Source organism: Dendrobates tinctorius, unplaced genomic scaffold, assembly GCF_039654945.1.
Source record: "Dendrobates tinctorius isolate UK_male_01 unplaced genomic scaffold, ASM3965494v1 ptg000067l, whole genome shotgun sequence".
Lineage (NCBI taxonomy): Eukaryota > Metazoa > Chordata > Amphibia > Anura > Dendrobatidae > Dendrobates > Dendrobates tinctorius.
This window is the reverse complement of record NW_027361735.1, coordinates 4876011-4894112: the sequence shown is the minus strand read 5'-3', so window position 1 is coordinate 4894112 and position 18102 is coordinate 4876011. Positions and strand designations below refer to the sequence as shown.

The window sequence follows — 18102 nt, the reverse complement described above, 5'->3', positions numbered from 1 at the left end:
TATTAAAGTCGTCCAGTTAAAAGTTGCAATGGACCGTGCCTCAGTTTGTGTGAAATCGTATGGAGAGAATACCCGCAGCAGAGAGGAGACAGAGTATGCTGACTGAGTGCTGTCATGTCTGTGTGAGGGAAGACCAGGGCGTGTCTGAGCTGTTTACCTCAGCCACGACTACCGCTCTGGCCGACCCTTACACTATCACTGACATGAGTGCATAAGATTTGAAAAATTTGTTTGTATGCACAGTTTTATCACAGATATGGGTGAATAATAGAAGAAAAGATTTCCTCACCCCAGGTATTATTTTAATTAGTGTAACAGCGCCACCATGACAATGCCTGTAGTTTACTTAGCAAAATCTGCTGATTGGTCGGCTATAAGGAAGCCTTTGGGCTCTAACTGTGTCTAAACTGCAATTTTTTCCCACTATGAAGCTTGGGGAAAATATGCTTGCTAATAAGGTTATGGAAAAATAAAATCCCTCCAATAGAATCCTCCCACTGAGAACTCACTGCTAGAGTTGAGCGAAACCGGTCGGTCAGATTCAAAAGTCGCCGAGTTAAGCCAAAGTCGGGTTTCGCTGAGCGAAACCCGACCATAGCGTAAGCATAGCGTGAAGTCGGCTATGCGGTCGCCGACCTGAGCGCCAAAGTCGTGTTTCCCATAATGCTTTCAGGCGCCTTTTCTCTGTCAATGAGCAATGGCGTCACAGTGGCTATAAAAGCCCTGATCGCCGACCGCCATTTTACTTTTATGTTAGCATAGGGAGAGGTTGCTGCCGCTGTTTCTCAATAGGTAGAGTGTTAGGCAGGAAAGAGAACAGATAGGTAGGAGAGAAAAAACATTCTGTGCTTCTGCTGATAGCAATTGTGCTGCACAGTTAGTGTTCAGTGACAGGGGAGGATTTTTTTGTGTGCAGTAGTGCTGGTTATTAGGCTGCCTGATAGCTGCATTGCTATGTGCACACTGCTGTGCAGACTAATTTTTACACAGCACTCATACTTTTATTCTTTTTCTCGGCCCCGTTACATAGCGCTCATTTTTTCCCACACCATCTAGAGCTGTACGCTCCTCACACACTGCCGTGTACTGGCTGGTATCACAGACAAATACATGCTATCTGTGTGTGACTTTGGAAATAAATATGCAGAGATTTACATTTTTTCCATACACCATATAGAGCTGTCCGCTTCTGATACAGTACCGTATATCTGCTGTGTGAATTACGGTCAAATCCATACTGAGACAGCATGTGTGTGTGACTCCGGAAATAAACATATGGAGATTTACATTTCCCCCTACACCATATTCAGCTGTCCGCTTCTGATACAGTACCGTATATCTGCTGTTTGGAATACGGTCAAATCTGTTATGATGTGTCACCGAAGGAGGAAAAAACAAAATTCTAGCTAAGTCCAGAGAAAACCAGAGAGTTTGGCAGCTATCGGATTGCAGACCCCTGAACCTATCCACAACAACTAGCAGTAGCCGTGGGGGGTTCCTACGGTGCCCTAGACCCCTCGATCACAGCCGGAGAACTACATAGCCTAAAGACAGAAAGGGAACTCTAAACTGCCCCAGAGCAGACCCCAAAGCAATAGGCAGCCCCCAACATATAATGACGGTGAAGCAAGATGAAAATACTAACACAGATAGAAAGATAGGTTGAGCAAATGATGGGGCCCAAGCTAACTAAATAGGACAGGATTGGAGAGGAACAAATTGTGGTTTATAATTCAAAAGAAACAGAGGATTCAGTTACTAAACTTAAATATCTTTATAATAAAAGGACTCGTTTGTGGTGGAATAGGGCCTTCCTGGAACGGTATCTCACTAAAGGATTGATACCACGTGGCCTGAGGATTCAGGTGTTTCCCTCCTTCAATATAGAGGATGAGGATTTCAAAAGGCAGTGGGAAGATATTTCAACCACCTGTTCTAAAGGGTTCATGGAGATGTTAATTAAATCTAACACGACTTCCCTGCATGATATTGAGGGAGAGATTAATTCAATCCAGGATAGAGCTTTTGAGAATATGTCCTCGGAATCCATTTTGAAATTCAATAAGGATTTGGAATCAGTTTACAAAATGGGAGAAGGAGATTGTGGCCTCCAAATCTAAAAAATATCAAAGAGATGTATCTGATTTTAAGACGAATCATGTGTATAGATGGAGTAGGAATCACAAGAAACAATTGGGCCCACAAAATAGGACACATAGGAATTCATTTTCATCAATGTCCTCGGTTGATGAAGAGGGTGCTTCCAGTAGCCATCTGAGTATGATGCAAAATGCTAGGATGGGCCACAATAGATCTGGTACACAACGTCAGAAGACTCAAAATGACACCACCCCAATCATTGGAAAAGAAGTAAAAAAATAATTGGAGGTAATCAACCTGTCAAGTCACAATCTGACAGAGGCACAATTAGATCTTTTGGGGTTGGGTTTGACTTTTGTCCCCTCTAACAGGTTTGACTTTTTTGCAGCAATGAAGGACTTACAGCCCTTTCTAAGAAAGATAGTCCTCCGGAAACTACATATGAAAACTTCTAATAATTTGGGTCTGAACTCAACTGAGGAACAGGAGGCTTTATCCATTTTGGAAGAATTGGAAAGAGAGTTCCCTCAACACACCAGGTACTTTCCCTACATCAATCTGTCCGAGATCCACCACTTTTCCCCCCTTCTCTTTATGTCCACAGGTGGAGATTTTCAACCAACTTGTGCTGGATGATTTTCGCCCAATTCCCAATCAGTGGAGGGGTGATAATCTCACCAAGAGACAGAGAGAAGCCCTAAGACAACTAAAAGATCTACGTGATGTAGTAATAAAACCGGCGGACAAGGGGGGAAACGTGGTGGTCTGGCCGACAGTGAAGTATGAAAGGGAAGTCTATAGACAATTGAGGGATCGGGAATCCTATACACTCCTCCCGAATAGCCCTATGAAGGAATTTTCGGGGGCTATTCTGGACATTGTGGAGAGGGCATTTTTCCCAAGGAATCATTCCTAAAAAAGTTCGTGATGGGTTGTTGGTGACTAATCCGGTGGTTCCCACCTTCTATTTATTACCCAAAATTCACAAAGATCCGATTGAGCCCCCGGGGCGTCCCATTGTCTCTGGCATGGGAGGGCTTTGTGATCCAATTTGTAAGTTTATTGAATATTATTTACATCCCATTGTCAAGACTTTGCCCTCCTATGTCATGGGCACTACGGACGTCCTGAGGAAAATAGATGGGTTAATATTGGAGCCAGATATGTTTTTGGTGACGGCCGACGTCGAGTTTCTGTATACCAGCATCAATCATGTAGACGGACTGGAGGCTGTACACTTTTTTTCTGGGTATGGGTGATTTGGAACTATCCCTGCGTTCCTTGGTCATGGAGCTGCTCGAATTTATCTTGGTACATAGTACCTGTCCTTAAATGTAAAGAAATTATCTACAGAAGCGCGGCACAGCCATGGGGGCGGCATGTGTGCCATCCTACGCCAATCTTTCTCGGTCACTGGGAGAGGGAGCTGTTCAGGGATGGCGTGTGTGCCGCTTCCCATGTGCTGTGCTGGTACAGATATATTGACGACATCTTGTTTGTATGGCAGGGTCCCGAGCATGCTCTTCACGAATTCATCAGTAATCTCAATAAGAACAATCTAAATATAAAACTAACATATAAATGTTCCAGGGAAATCATTGATTTCCTGGACATTAAAATTATAGTTTCCGAGGGTGGCTCAGTGCTTACCGACGTCTTCCGTAAGGAGACCTCGGTCAATGCAATTTTACACGCAACATCTGCATATACGTCTTCTACGATTCATGCCATTCCAATTGGCCAATTTTTGAGAGTAAAACGTATTTGTGCTACTGATATGATTTTTGAGGAGCAGGCTCATGACCTTTCCCAGCGGTTCTGTGACCGGGGTTATAGCAGGAGATCAATCAAAAGGGGCTACCTACGGGCCAAGCGAACCCCACGGAGTAAACTATTTGGGGGGAAACGTAAATGGGTGAATGGGAATCAACCCATTAGATTTATATCTACCTTTAATAATCATTGGTCCAAAATACGGGAAATTATGACTCTACACTGGCCGGTTTTAAGATCAGACCCGTTACTCAGAACAATCCTGCCAGAACGTCCCCTTTTAACAGCTAGAAGACCACAAAATCTGCGGGATATCTTAGTGAGAAGCCACTATGTGGCCAATCCTCCGGACCCTTTTGGTGCTGGTATACAGAGACAGGGCTGTTACCCATGTGGCTCCTGTTTGGCCTGTAAGAATATCCTTCGGGCTACCTCTTTTTCTAATACTGAGGGAGGTGGGTGCCATCGGATTACCAGCTATATATCATGCAGTACATGTTACGTGATCTATCTCGCTACATGTCGATGTGGATTGAGATATGTCGGTTTGACTTCGCGGGAATTTCGGGTTCGTGTTAGGGAGCACATTAGAGCTATCAGGGCAGCTGAAGAAATCGTGGACCCTGTGATGCTTAAGACGGTCCCTCGACACTTCAAGCTGCGCCACAAGTGCAACCCCACAGGCCTCAAATTCATAAGCATTGACCGTGTACGTGGGGGTATTAGAGGTGGAGACCTCAAACGCACATTGGCGCAGCTTGAGTGTCGATGGATTGTCACCCTACAAACCATGGCACCTAAGGGCCTTAATGAAAAATTATCCTTTGCATGTTTTTTGTAATTGGATTCCTGACACCCCTTTTTTCCTTTCTTTTCCTCTGTTCTCTTTTTTTTATTTTTTAATGTATGGTGTGCTGTTTTTAATTTTTATTTCTTTTTATTTCACAATTGTCATAGTGACTGTTCATGATGATCGCATTCTGTCCATGAATGATTGATGACAGCTGATGGTCTCGGCTCCGGTGGATTAGCTCTTTAATCTGAGGAGGATGAATCATACATTGGAAGACCTATTTTGGACATACTAATCCCCTTACCCGTTTGTGTGATTCTAGAGCTTTGGTTATATGTATAGTGTGACTTTCATAATATATGTAATGTTAACATTGCTTAATGTATAATTGTTTATTTGCCTTGTGGATTATCTTTTCATCCAAAGTTTTTTTTAGGAAGGTTGAAGTTAATTATCTATACTAGATGCAATGGGCGTTGTGTTTCTTCTCTGTTTTGGTACCGTTTGGGGGCGACATCCAACTTTCTATATTATGCAGGTGGCGTCTATACATATTTTCTAACATCTCTGTTTCAGAGATTTAGGTAGTTATGGGACGTATTTCTGAAATTGTTAGTTACCTCCCTTTCTGGGCCCCTCCCCCTTCCCTTCTGTATCTCCCCCCTACTTTTTTCCCTTTTCTCCTTTTTTCCTTTTTGTTTTTTCTTTTCTTATTTGCTCTCTTCCTTTTCTTTTTCACCTCTGTTTCCTTGCATCGCCTCTCATACTATACATTTTATTATTGATTTATGTGTTCCACTAGTAAGGTCATATTCGGCCGCATACCGGACACTGTTGCACATCTGTTTGCCAGAAACCAAGATGTCCGCCGTGGAGGTACGCATGCGCAGGCGACTCCACAGTCTCGCGTTGCCCAAGGCCTCCTTATGTGACTGCGCTGGGTACTGACGTCATTGGAGATTTCTCCTGACCAGCGCCGCCATTGGAGGGCCGGCGGTGACGCGTTGCCTGTGCTAGCTCCGCCCCTCATGCGCCGCGTCCTCATGGCTGATATCACGCACCTGTAGGCAGGGCTATTTATATGTGGCTAGCACACCTATCCACATTGCCCCCCGAGGAAGCCAGATAGGCGAAACGTGTGTCGGGGCACGTTCCTGGAACTTAGATATTCACCCATATGGGTAAGCACGATATGGCACTTTGATTTGCACCGTCACTTTATTTAGAATAGAAGGTACAGCCCCATAGGTGGGCGTCTCCATGCATGCTAGCCACAGTGCTGTCTCACTAGTAGTCTCTTTACTCTGTATTTGGACATTTATGTGATTCATAGAGACTTGTGCTTGCATGCATGGGGTGAGGATATGACATGGGCACCCTACTGCCCTCCTTCTTTTTGGAAATTTTCCTCATGGTGCACTTCGTTTGTGCCTAGGCTATGAATTAGTTCTGGGGAATCTGTTTTTGTTTCCCAAACACTGATTTACTATTTACTATTACTATGATTTTGTGGTTTTATGTGATGTTCAATAAAAGGATTTTTTAATCTAATTCTTTCTGATGTTCATTTACATTGGGCAGCATGCTCTTCCCCTGTGTGAATTTTGTATTATGTTTAGAGTGGCCCATCCCCTTTGGGGACTATGGAAATTGTTGATCACCCATAGTATCTGTTATATCAAACTAAATAGGACAGGATAGGAAAGCTGCTGTCTGCCATCCGCAAAAACCCTATCCAAAATGTGCCAACCGACTGATAGGAAAAACAGGCCCTGAAGTCGCTAGGCTTCAAAAGACTATATCAGCACTAAGGTATATTCTGAAGACAGAGCAAAATATCAACAGATCAGAGACAAAAATGGAATTCAGCTCACCCCCAGCCGGGGATGGCAGAACTCCCAAAAAACAAGGCAAAACAAAACTGAAGAGTACAAAGCAGAGCAGAAAAACTTAGCTTTGAGACGCAGGAATCAGACTGGTCTCCAAGAATCCAGCAGGATCACCAGCAAGGCAGAAGGGCGTCGGCTGCCTTATATCCAGTCCTCAATTCCAGCCACCCAGTCATCATCTAGCTGCCCAGGTGTTTGGTAATCAGCCTCACTACCTTCCTTCACCAGAGGAGGGAGTTCATCAGACCTCAACGGTGAAGGGAAAAATGAACTCACAACACAAATCCATACTGAGACAGCGTGTGTGTGTGTGACTCCGGAAATAAATATACGGAGATTTACATTTTTCCATACACTGTATAGAGATGTCCACTTCTTATATAGTGCCGTATATCTGCTGTTTGGATTATGATCAAATCCATACTGAGACAGCGTGTGTGTGTGTGTGTGACTTTGGAAATAAATATACGAAGATTTACATTTTTCCATACACCGTATAGTGCTGTACGCTCCTCACACTACCGTGTACCGGCTGGTATCACAGACAAATACATGCTATCTGTGTGTGTGACTCCGGAAATAAATATACGGAGATTTATATTTTTACATACACCGTATTCAGCTGTCCGCTTCTGATACAGTACCGTATATCTGCTGTTTGGAATACGGTCAAATCCATACTGAGACAGCGTGTGTGTGTGACTCTAGAAATAAATATACAGATATTTACATATCCCCCTACACCGTATTCAGCTGTCCGCTTCTGATACAGTACTGTATATCTGCTGTTTGGAATACGGTCAAATCCATACTGAGACAGCGTGTGTGTGTGACTCTGGAAATATACATACAGAGATTTACATTTTCCCCTACACCGTATTCAGCTGTCCGCTTCTGATACAGTACCGTGTATCTGCTGGTTGGATTACAGCCAAATACATACTGGGAGAGCTTCTGTGACTAAGGAAATATATACGGAGATTTACGTTTTTCCTTACAATGTATACAGCTGTACGTTTCTGATACAGTACTATATATCTGCTGGTTGGATTATGGTCAAATACATACTGGGAGAGCGTCTGTGAGTAAGAAAATATATAAGGAGATTTAAATTTTTCCTTACACCATATACAGCTGTACGTTTCTGATACAGTACCGTATATCTGCTGGTTGGATTATGGTCAAATACATACTGGGAGAGCGTCTGTGACTAAGGAAATATATACAGAGATTTAAATTTTTCCTTACACCGTATACAGCTGTACGCTCCTCATATAGTACCATATATCTGCTGGTATTTTTGGTACATTTTCCCAAACATGAGGAAGTATGGTGGAAGAGGCAGCTCACGTGGGCGGGGGGGCAGCTGATACTGATGGTGGTGCATCTGCTGGTTACGCCAAAAGCACAATAGCAGCTAAGGCAGGAGATGTTGAGCCTGCGTCATCGTCTGGCTCAAGAAGGCCTGTAAGTTTCTGGGAGTAGGTAAACCACTTTTAAAGCCGGAGCATCAAGAACAGGTTTCTTACATTGCCGAAACAGTCTCCAGCTCTATCGCCTCCTCTTCTGAAGTTTCAAAAACTGCAAGCACTGTCGTCAGTGCAGGCTTCTGGTCAGGAACAACACCCTTCCTTGTGTTCTTTACCCCCACCAAAAGTGAAGGATGCGGCAGGCCATACTTCAGATTACTCCATGGAGCGCTTTTCACATACTATGCCTGGGTTATCAAGTCAAATCCTGAATTCCCCAGTCCAAGATGAATCTGACATGGAGTGCACTGATGCACAGCCACTGCTAGATGATTCTGCTGGTACATTGACCCAGACCACTACATTGCCCTCGCAGTCTACTGAGCCAAAATCTGACCCTGATGAAACTCAGGTGCCCCTTCCCGCATACTAAACCACCTTACACGGTGACACAGAGGAAGGTGCAGATGAAATTGAAGAGGAGGTGATGGATGACCCAGTTGTTGACCCGGATTGGCATCCATTGGGGAAAGAGGGTGCCGCTGGCAATAGCTCAGAAGAGGAGAAGGATCCGCAGCAGGCATCATCATTTCAGCAGCGGTTATCTGGCAGGCCCGTAGCTGTCCAAAAACTTGGTAAAAAAACTAAAAGAGTTGCAGGACAGCTTGGCCAGACGGTCAAATTAGCACAGCGTGCAAGCCCTGAAAATTTATACCATAGTAGGAAGAGTGCAGTGTGGCACTTTTTTGACCAAACCTTTGCCTCATCAATAGGATTTATCTGTAAGAAGTGCGGAAGGACCTTTAGCCGAGGGAAAAATCTGAGAAATTTGAATACCAGTTGCATGCTTAGACATTTAACCACCATGCACTTGCAAGCGTGGATGGACTACTAAACCTCAGGTAGCACATGTGCACCTGCTACGACTGAAGGTAGCCAGCAACGCTCCATCGCTTCCCCCACTGTAAGCTCACCAGTAAGCACACCACCAGCAAGAAATGTTGAGGCATCGTCGCAAGGCCAAAGCAGTCAGGGAATCACAATGCTTTTGCAACGAAAGACTGAATCTAGGCCATCGCCATCACCACCATCACCACCATCACCAACCCCCTGTCAGTCCATCAGGTCCACCGCTAGTTTCCCCATATGCAGCTCTCCAGTCCAGCTCACCCTACCAAATACTCTGAGTAGGACAAGAAAGTACTCATCCTCTCATTCACGTACACTGGATTTGAATGCCTACATTGCCAAACTGATCTCATTAGAGATGATGCCCTTCCGTTTGGTTGAAAGCGAAGCATTTCGAGAGCTCATGGCCTACGCTGTCCCATGCTATGACCTACCCAGTCGGCACTTCTTTTCTAGAAAAGCCATCCCTGCCCTCCACCTGCATGTGAAAGACCGCATTGTCCATGCACTCAAACAATCAGTGAGTGGAAAGGTGCACCTCACAACAGATGCATGGGCCAGTAGGCATGGCCAGGGCCATTACGTGTCCATCACTGTGCACTGGGTTAATGTGGTGGATGCAGGGTCCACAGGGGACAGCGACAGTGGGACAGCGCTTCCTAGCCCACGGTATAGGAAACAGTTGGCTGTAGGCGTTCGACCCTCCTCCTCCTCCAGAAGCGAAAGCTCGTCCACAGAGCGCAGTCGCACGAGCACTCCATCCGCAGCTGCCAGTGTTGCACACGAGGTGTCCCACTATCGAACAGTTAGTGGTAAGCGTCAGCAGGCTGTTTTAAAGATAATATCTTTGGGTGACAACAGACACACTGCGGAGGTACTGGCCGACTACTTTCAGTGACAAACTGAGTCATGGCTGGGCAGTCTACATCTTGAGCCAGGCAAGGTAGTCAGTGATAACGGCTGTAATTTTGTGTCGGCCATAGCCCTTGCAAAACTCAGAAACATACCTTGCCTGACTCACACCTTGAACCTGGTGGTTCAGTGCTTCCTAAATAATTATCCGAAGTTAACAGCCCTGCTCCATAAGGTGCGAAGACTGTGCTCGCACATCCGTCGCTTGCCCATAGACTCCAGTCATATGCAGAGGCTGCTGCGATCGCTCCACCTCCCCAAGCACTGCCCAATCATAGATGTTGCAATAAGGTGGAACTCCACCATGCACATGGTTGAGAGACTATGCGAACAGAGGCAGGCTGTAATGCATTTGTGGGAAGATACACGGACAGGCAGTTTGAGGGCAGACATGGAGTTGTCGGGTGTGCAGTGGTCGAAGCTGAAAGACCTCTGTAAAGTCCTTCAGTGTTTTGAGGAATGTACACGACTGGTAAGCGCAGACGATGCCAGCATAAGCATACCACCTATGCATCTCCTCATGCAAACTTTGACGCACATTAAGGCTCAGGCGTCTGCAGAGGAAGAGGAGGAGGGAAGCCTTGATGACAGTCAGCCATTGTCTGCTCAGGGAACTGTCCTGGATGAGGTGGAGGAAGATGGGGAAGAGGAGGAGGAGGGGGATGATTATTTTGGGGAGGAGGATTGTTCTCGGGGGCAAGAGAAAATGTTTGCTTGCCAAGGTCAGGTACAGGGTTTGTGCGTTACTGGAGGGATGTGGATTTGGCAGAAAGTGCTCCTCTACCCACCACTGTCAGTGCATCATTGACACCTGGAACATTGGCCCACATGTGTGATTATCTCTTGCAGATCCTAAAAGGGACCCCCGCATTGTCAAAATTATGAAGGATGACGACTACTGGTTGGCCAGCATTCTTGATCCATTCTATAAAGGCAAATTACAGAACATCATGCCACAGGAAAGCCTAGAGCTAATATTGGCTCACAAGCAACTGTGGTAAACCGTTTGTTAGAGGCATTCCCAGCACACAGCAGCGGTGCAGGTTCTACCACGAGCCGTACTGGGCCAAATGGAAGATGTGCCCATGGTGCACACGGCCGAATTGGCGTTGGAGACAGGGGTTTCATGCCCATGTTGTGGAATGATTTCTTGAGGACCGCTCGCACGACTGTTAATACTGAATCGATTGCAACAGACAGGACACAGCAGTTGTCAATTATGGTTCAAAATTACCTCTCCTCCCCTAACGATGTTCTCCCTCACAGTTCATTCCCCTTTGACTACTGGGCCTCTAAACTGGACACCTGGCCTGAATTGGCACAATATGCCTTACAGGAGCTCGCTTGCTCTGCTGGTAGTGTGCTATCAGAAAGAGTCTTCAGTGCTACTGGATCAATCCTGACAGAAAGAAGGACCCATCTGTCGACCCAGAATGTTGGTGATCTCACCTTCATTAAAATGAACCATGCCTGGGTTTCAAAGGATTTTGTACCACCTTCCCCTGATGACACATAGGTTGCCAGCAAAATGGCTCGCTTTGTCCTCCTCCAACTTCTGTAATTCCTCCATTTGCAGCTGCTGAACGTCCAGCCTACACCTCAACATATGACAGTTTTTCCACCTCCCTAACTGGGCTGTTCCCTCCCCCAGGGCCGTTGTCAGCACCTGGCGCACCCGGGCAAGTGTCGGGGCCCTGAGCAGGTGGTGGGGCCCACTCGTGGGTGACGGCACTGGCACAGGGCCCCTCACAATACGCAAAAGTCTCTGATGGTGGGGGGCCCACTCGCCATCACAGACACCGTTGTACTATGAGGGGCCCTGTGCCACTGCCGTCGCCGACGAGTGGGCCCCCCCTGCTTGCTCAGGGCACTAGCACTTGCAATACTTACCTCTCCCTGCTCCACCGCTGTGACCTCTTCCGCGTTTCCTGACAGTGACATTCATATCAGAGAGCGCGATGACATCACGTCTGTACGCCCTCTGCCTGAACAGTCCAAGTGCAGAGAGCTGGAAGATGGAGACACTGAGGAGTCTAGAGTAGAGTAGTGCCCAGCAAGGAGAGGTATTTCATTTTTTTAATGTTTGGAGCAATATATGGGGAGCATTATACACTGGAGAATTATATATGGGGCCCATCATACACTTGAGCATCATAGATAGGGCCCATTATACACTGGAGCATCATATGGGGCCCCTTATATATGGAGCATTATATGGGCCCATCATACACTGGAGCATTATAAATGGGGCCCATCATACACTAGAGCATCATCCATGGGGCCCATCATACACCTGCGCATTATAAATGGGGCCCATCATACACCGGAGCATTATAAATGGGGCCCATCCTACACTGGAGCATTATAAATGAAGCCCATCATACACTGGAGCATCATATGGGGCCCCTTATATATGGAGCATTATATGGGCCCATCATACACTGGAGCATTATAAATGGGGCCCATCATACACTAGAGCATCATCCATGGGGCCCATCATACACCTGCGCATTATAAATGGGGCCCATCATACACCTGCGCATTATAAATGGGGCCCATCCTACACTGGAGCATTATAAATGAGGCCCATCATACACTGGAGCATCATACATGGGCCTATTATACACTGGAGCATTATTAATGGGGCCCATTATATATGGAGCATTATACACTGTTTGCATAATTATTATTAGGCAAGTTGTTTTTGAGAGGATTTTTTTTATTATTGAACAACAACTATGTTCTCAATCAACCGAAAAGACTCATAAATATCAAAGCTTAATATTTTTGGAAGTTGGAGTGGTTTTTTTTTTAGATTTGGCTATCTTAGGAGGATATCGGTTTGTGCAGGTAACTATTACTATGCAGAATTATTAGGCAACTTAATAAAAACCAAATATATACCCATCTCACTTGTTTTTTTCACCAGATAAACCAATATAACAACACAAAATGTAGAAATAATCATTTCTGACATTCAAAACCAAAAAAAGGGACCAACATAGCCACCTTTCTTTACGATGACACTCAAAAGCCTTCCATCCATACATTCTGTCAGTTGCTTGATCTGTTTACGATCAACATTGCATTCAGCAGCCACCACAGCATCCCTGACACTGTTCCCAGAGGTGTAATGTTTTGACTCCCTGTAGATCTAACATTTTATGAGGGACCACAGGTTTTCTATGGGGTTCAGATCAGGTGAACAAGGGGGCCATGTCATTATTTTTTCTTCTTTTAGACCCTTACTGGGCAGCCACGCTGTGGAGTATTTGGATGCATGTGATGGAGCATTGTCCTGCATGAAAATCATGTTTTTCTTGAACGATACCGACTTCAACCTGTACCACTGGTTGAAGAAGGTGTCTTCCAGAAACTGGCAGTAGGTCTGGGAGTTGAGCTTCACTCCATCCTCAACCCGAAAAGGTCCCACAAGTTCAACTTTGATGATACCAGCCCATACCAGTACCCCACCTCCACCTTGCTGGCATCTGAGTCAGAGTGGAGCTCTCTGGCCTTTACTGATCCAGCCTCGGGCTCATCCATCTGGCCCATCAAGAGTCACTCTCATTTCATCACTCCATAAAACCTTACAAAAATCTGTCTTAACATATTTCTTGGCCCAGTCTTGACATTTTATCTTATATTTACTGTTCAAAGGTGGTAATTTTCCAACCTTCCTTACCTTGTCCATGTCCCTGAGTATTGCACACCTTGTGCTTTTTGATACTCCAGTAACGTTGCAGCTTTGAAATATGGCAAAACTGGTGTCAAATGGCATCTTGGCAGCTTCACGCTTGATTTTCCTCAATTCATGGGCAGTTATTTTGAGCCTTTTTTTATCAACACACTTCTTGCGACCCTGTTGGCTATTTGCCATGAAACGCTTGATTTTTCAGTGATCACACTTCAAAAGTTTGGCAATTTCAAGACTGCTGCATCTCTCTGCAAGACATCTCATAATTTTTGACTTTTCAGAGTCCGTCAAATCTCTCTTCTGACCCATTTTGCCAAAGGAAAGGAAGTTACCTAATAATTAAGCACACCTTATATAAGGTGTTGATGTCATTAGAGCACACCCCTCCTCATAACAGACATTCAAATCACCTGATTTACATAATTGGCAGTTGGCTTTCAAGCCTATACTGCTTGGAGTAGGACAACATGTATGAAAAGGATGATGTGATCAAAATACTCATTTGCCTTATAATTCTGCACACAGTGTATAGGCCCATCATACACTGGAGCATCATCCATGGGGCCCATCATGTACTGCAGCATCATATGGGGCCCATTATATATGGAGCATTATATAGGCCCATCATACAATGGAGCATCATCCATGTGGCCCATCATATACTGGAGCATCATATGGGGCCCATCATATACTAGAGCATCATATGGGGCCCATTATATATGGAGCATTACATAGGCCCATCATACAATGGAGCATCATCCATAGGGCCCATCATATACTGGAGCATCATATGGGGTTCTTTATCTATGGGGCATATAGAGTATGGAGCATTATATGGAGCACATATGGGGCCTATTCAGTATGGAGCATTATATGGAGCCCTCTGTATAGAGCAATATATGGGGCACATCATATACTGTATGGAGCTTTATATGCGACTCATTATACTGTATGGAGCAATATGTGGGGCTCATTCTACTCTATGGGGACCGTCCTATACTGTATGGCACATTATATGGGGACCATCCTATACTGTAGCATTATGTGGATCTCATCACATACTGTATGGAATATTATATGGAACCAAATATTCTGTATGGAGCAATATATGGGGCTCATTATTCTGTATGGCGCACTATGTGGTGGCCATAATACTGTATGGAGGAATATACTGTCCGTTTTTTTGAGCTATTGTAGAATTTAAAATAGATATTAGTCATGCAATGTAAGAAGTGAAGTATTTGTCATTGCACTATACCAATATTTCTCTGCCGCATCGGAGCATCATGAATTGTGGTATGTGTTAAAGGGGCCCACTGACACTCTTTCGCCCAGGGCACATGAAAACCTGGAGCCAGCCCTACCCCCCCCACAACTTTAGCCAAATAACCCCCAGTTTTCTATGCGTAACTATTATAAAGTAAATTAAGGTTGACAAGCTTAAGTAATAAGAATTGATGTTGTTGGCATTGAAACGGGCACTGGACGTTCATCCACTCAATGCCGACTTTTATTCCCAATTGACTTGCATTGGGGTCGGGTTTCGGACGAAACTCCGACTTTTTTGCCCTAGTCAGACCAGTTTCATCTGAAACGAATTTTGTTTCATGAAACCCGATCCGACTAAAGTCGCTCAACTCTAGTGGCGGCAATTGTTCCTTATGTAACTTTAGCAAGGAGCGAATAAATGACATAATTGGATTTTGAACATAAATATACCAAATTTGCTTTGATGCTAAAACTCTTAGATTTCACTTTCCTTTAATAAGGATCTTGTTTTGTTTTATGTTTTTTTGTACGGTAAGCATCCCATATTTGGTAAGTAATTGTTGCATCGTTGCATCTCCTTTCCTTCAGCACACAATATCTTCATCTTCCCTACATCTTCAATGGGGCTTCAGGCATGAAGAAAGTTTCTGATGTCATGTTGGGTAAGATGCTCAAGCAAGGTTGGCGTGGGTGAGATTCGGTTCCCACTTGTTTTGGCATCCTACAGATAATTGTGGGTACTGGCTGGGTGTTTGTGTTATGAGGGCCTTGTGCCCATGCAGTCCACCAGTAGCCAGTTGTATTGGCTGGCCAGGTCCATGAGTTCCACAGATTAGTAACGGAGACTTCTGTACAAACATGGGAACTTTACTGAACTTGATGAGGATAATATAGAATGGGATAGCAAGTACACAGTCTTAAAGGGAACCTGTCAACAGGATTATGCAGAGTAACATACAGACAGTGCCAGTTTGGCACTGTTATACTGATTAAAATGATGCCTTGATTAATGAAATCTGTCTTGTGGTTGTTGTTTAATCTTTATTTTCAGTTTTGAATTAATGATATGCTCGTGTTCCAGGGCGGTCTGTTGGGGTCCTCATGTGGTGCTCTGATTAGGTATTCATACTGATGGCTTATGACAGGTTACTGATCCCTCAGTGACCTTCCCCCTATTTTACATACTGATTATTATATGTATTGAAAAACAATCACCTTCAGCAGGCTGGTACCGGCGCTGCTGCATGATCGTAAGCATAATGTGAATTAAATTATTTTATTTTGTCATAAACATTGATTCTAAAAAAAAAAATCTTTCTCAAAATGGTGCCTGCGTGGCATCTATCAGCAATCCAATATATGCTACTGCACAGGTGCCAGTTGCACCATTTTGCTAGAGAAAGAAATGTCTCTACCAAAATGGCGCTGGCGGCACCAGCGCAGTAGCATCTGTCGGCGATCAGATGCTACTGCGCATTTGCCACAGGCGACATCTTGGTAGAGACTTTTTTTTCCTCTAGCAAAATGGCACTGCCGATGCCTGTAGAGTAGTAGTCAGATCGCCGACAGATACTACTGCGCAGACGCGGCCGGCGCCATTTTGAGAAGTATATATTTTTTCAGAATCAATGTATATGACAAAATACATCACAACACAGAGCCAGACACCAATCAGACAACAATAAAACTTTCACACTCCTTATCTACGAACTGTTTCAATATTTATGGCCACAACTGTTTATCCCTGTTCCATAATGATAGTTCAGCTTCATGTCACTTGTATTTTCGATTGCATTATTTCTTTCTGTTCTGTGTTGTGTATAAATATTCTTCAGATTTTGTATTAGTCTATGCCTGATGAAGATACCTGAGTAGTCTTGAAAGCTTGCAATTTGTTAGCATCTTTTCAATTAGCCATTAAAAGGTATCAACCACTGAGGACTCTCAATTCCAAATATTTTTCTGACAAAATTAAACAATTTAATGCACATTATACATGCAATATTGATGCAGTGCAGGCGCCACTGTTGGCGCCTGCCTGATGAAGGTAATTTTTTCAATACATATAATAATCAGGGTGCACAATCCTGCTTACAGTTTCCCTTTAAGCATTTTTCATTTACAGCAAGAAGCTTTTGCACAGACATCATCCTTTCACTCAAAATCATAAGTTCAAACGTACAAAATAAGCATTAGGCACTTCAATGATTCATCAGAAAAATAAAAGGCAGGTGCGGAGTAAATCTACCTGATAACGAGAGATTCCAAACATTTGAAAATTACAACAATCTATTCTATTATTTTTAAAGACTGTTTTTCGGTGATTACTTTGTATCTCTGTTCATACTGCACCCACGCACACAAATGATACACAATTTGAAAAGTAAACTTGCCCCCTTCAGCAAGAAAATAACCAAACAAACCACACATCCACGATTTGATCACAAAATACAGTTTAAACATTAATTTTCATAAACCTGCAGTAAGGAAAAATGACCTGCAGGTGGCACCACAGTACCCCAAAGCACACTACCACAAAGCTGCTTGAAGACATCACAAACAAATCCAAACATTGCCTTGGGGGCTTTCCAGCTTGACAAACTGCTTGCCCAGTCTATTTTAGTCAAATTGGAGGATTGCACACTTCACTGCAGGTGAGGCACATATGCAAACACATTTGTATACATGCACTACTTTTTCGGCGATAACTTCGCCTGACACACACAAATGGTGAGTCACATATGCAAACACATTAGTAAACATGCACTGCTTTTTCTCTGATTACTTCGCCCACACACAAATGATACACCATTTGAAAGGTACACTTGCTCCCTTCAGCAAGAAAAGAGCCATCATCTCATGAATTACATTTACATTTGACCAGCTTGCTTTTTCTGAAATTGCCTGTGCCCTGACGACCAATGTGCGAAAATTTCACACGGGCCAAGCTAGTATTTTTATTAATACAAAAGATTAAAACCATTTAAAAAGACAGGGGTTACAACCTCCAAAGGGGGGGGAACTACTGCAAGCCAATGGATAACCTGTTAATAATGGGGAGAGTAATGGGGACTTCTGTGCTGTAATACCTCTTACTTTGCCACCCCGTGTTTCAGGAGGTCCACTCTGCTTTTCCTCACTTCTGGATGAAGGACGCTGGCTCGAAAAGGCTTTGTAACATGGGAACATATAAAAGATCACTGCTTCTCCACATATTTCCAGTGTGACAACATTTTACTCACCGGTCTCAGAATATATATACATACAGAGGACAGGACAATCAATATGTGG

General features: G+C 44.2%; 1 long non-coding RNA gene across 1 annotated transcript in view; it reads left to right on the top strand.

Annotated features, from left to right (window-relative positions):
- LOC141095123 (uncharacterized) overlaps positions 1–5021 on the top strand; it is a 128256-nt gene extending 123235 nt beyond the window's left edge. The window contains exons 2-3 of the long non-coding RNA XR_012233310.1: positions 2489–2639; positions 4831–5021. This is a non-coding gene — a long non-coding RNA (uncharacterized lncRNA). The remainder of the gene's footprint in view (positions 1–2488; positions 2640–4830) is intronic.
- Positions 5022–18102: the final 13081 nt, after the last annotated feature.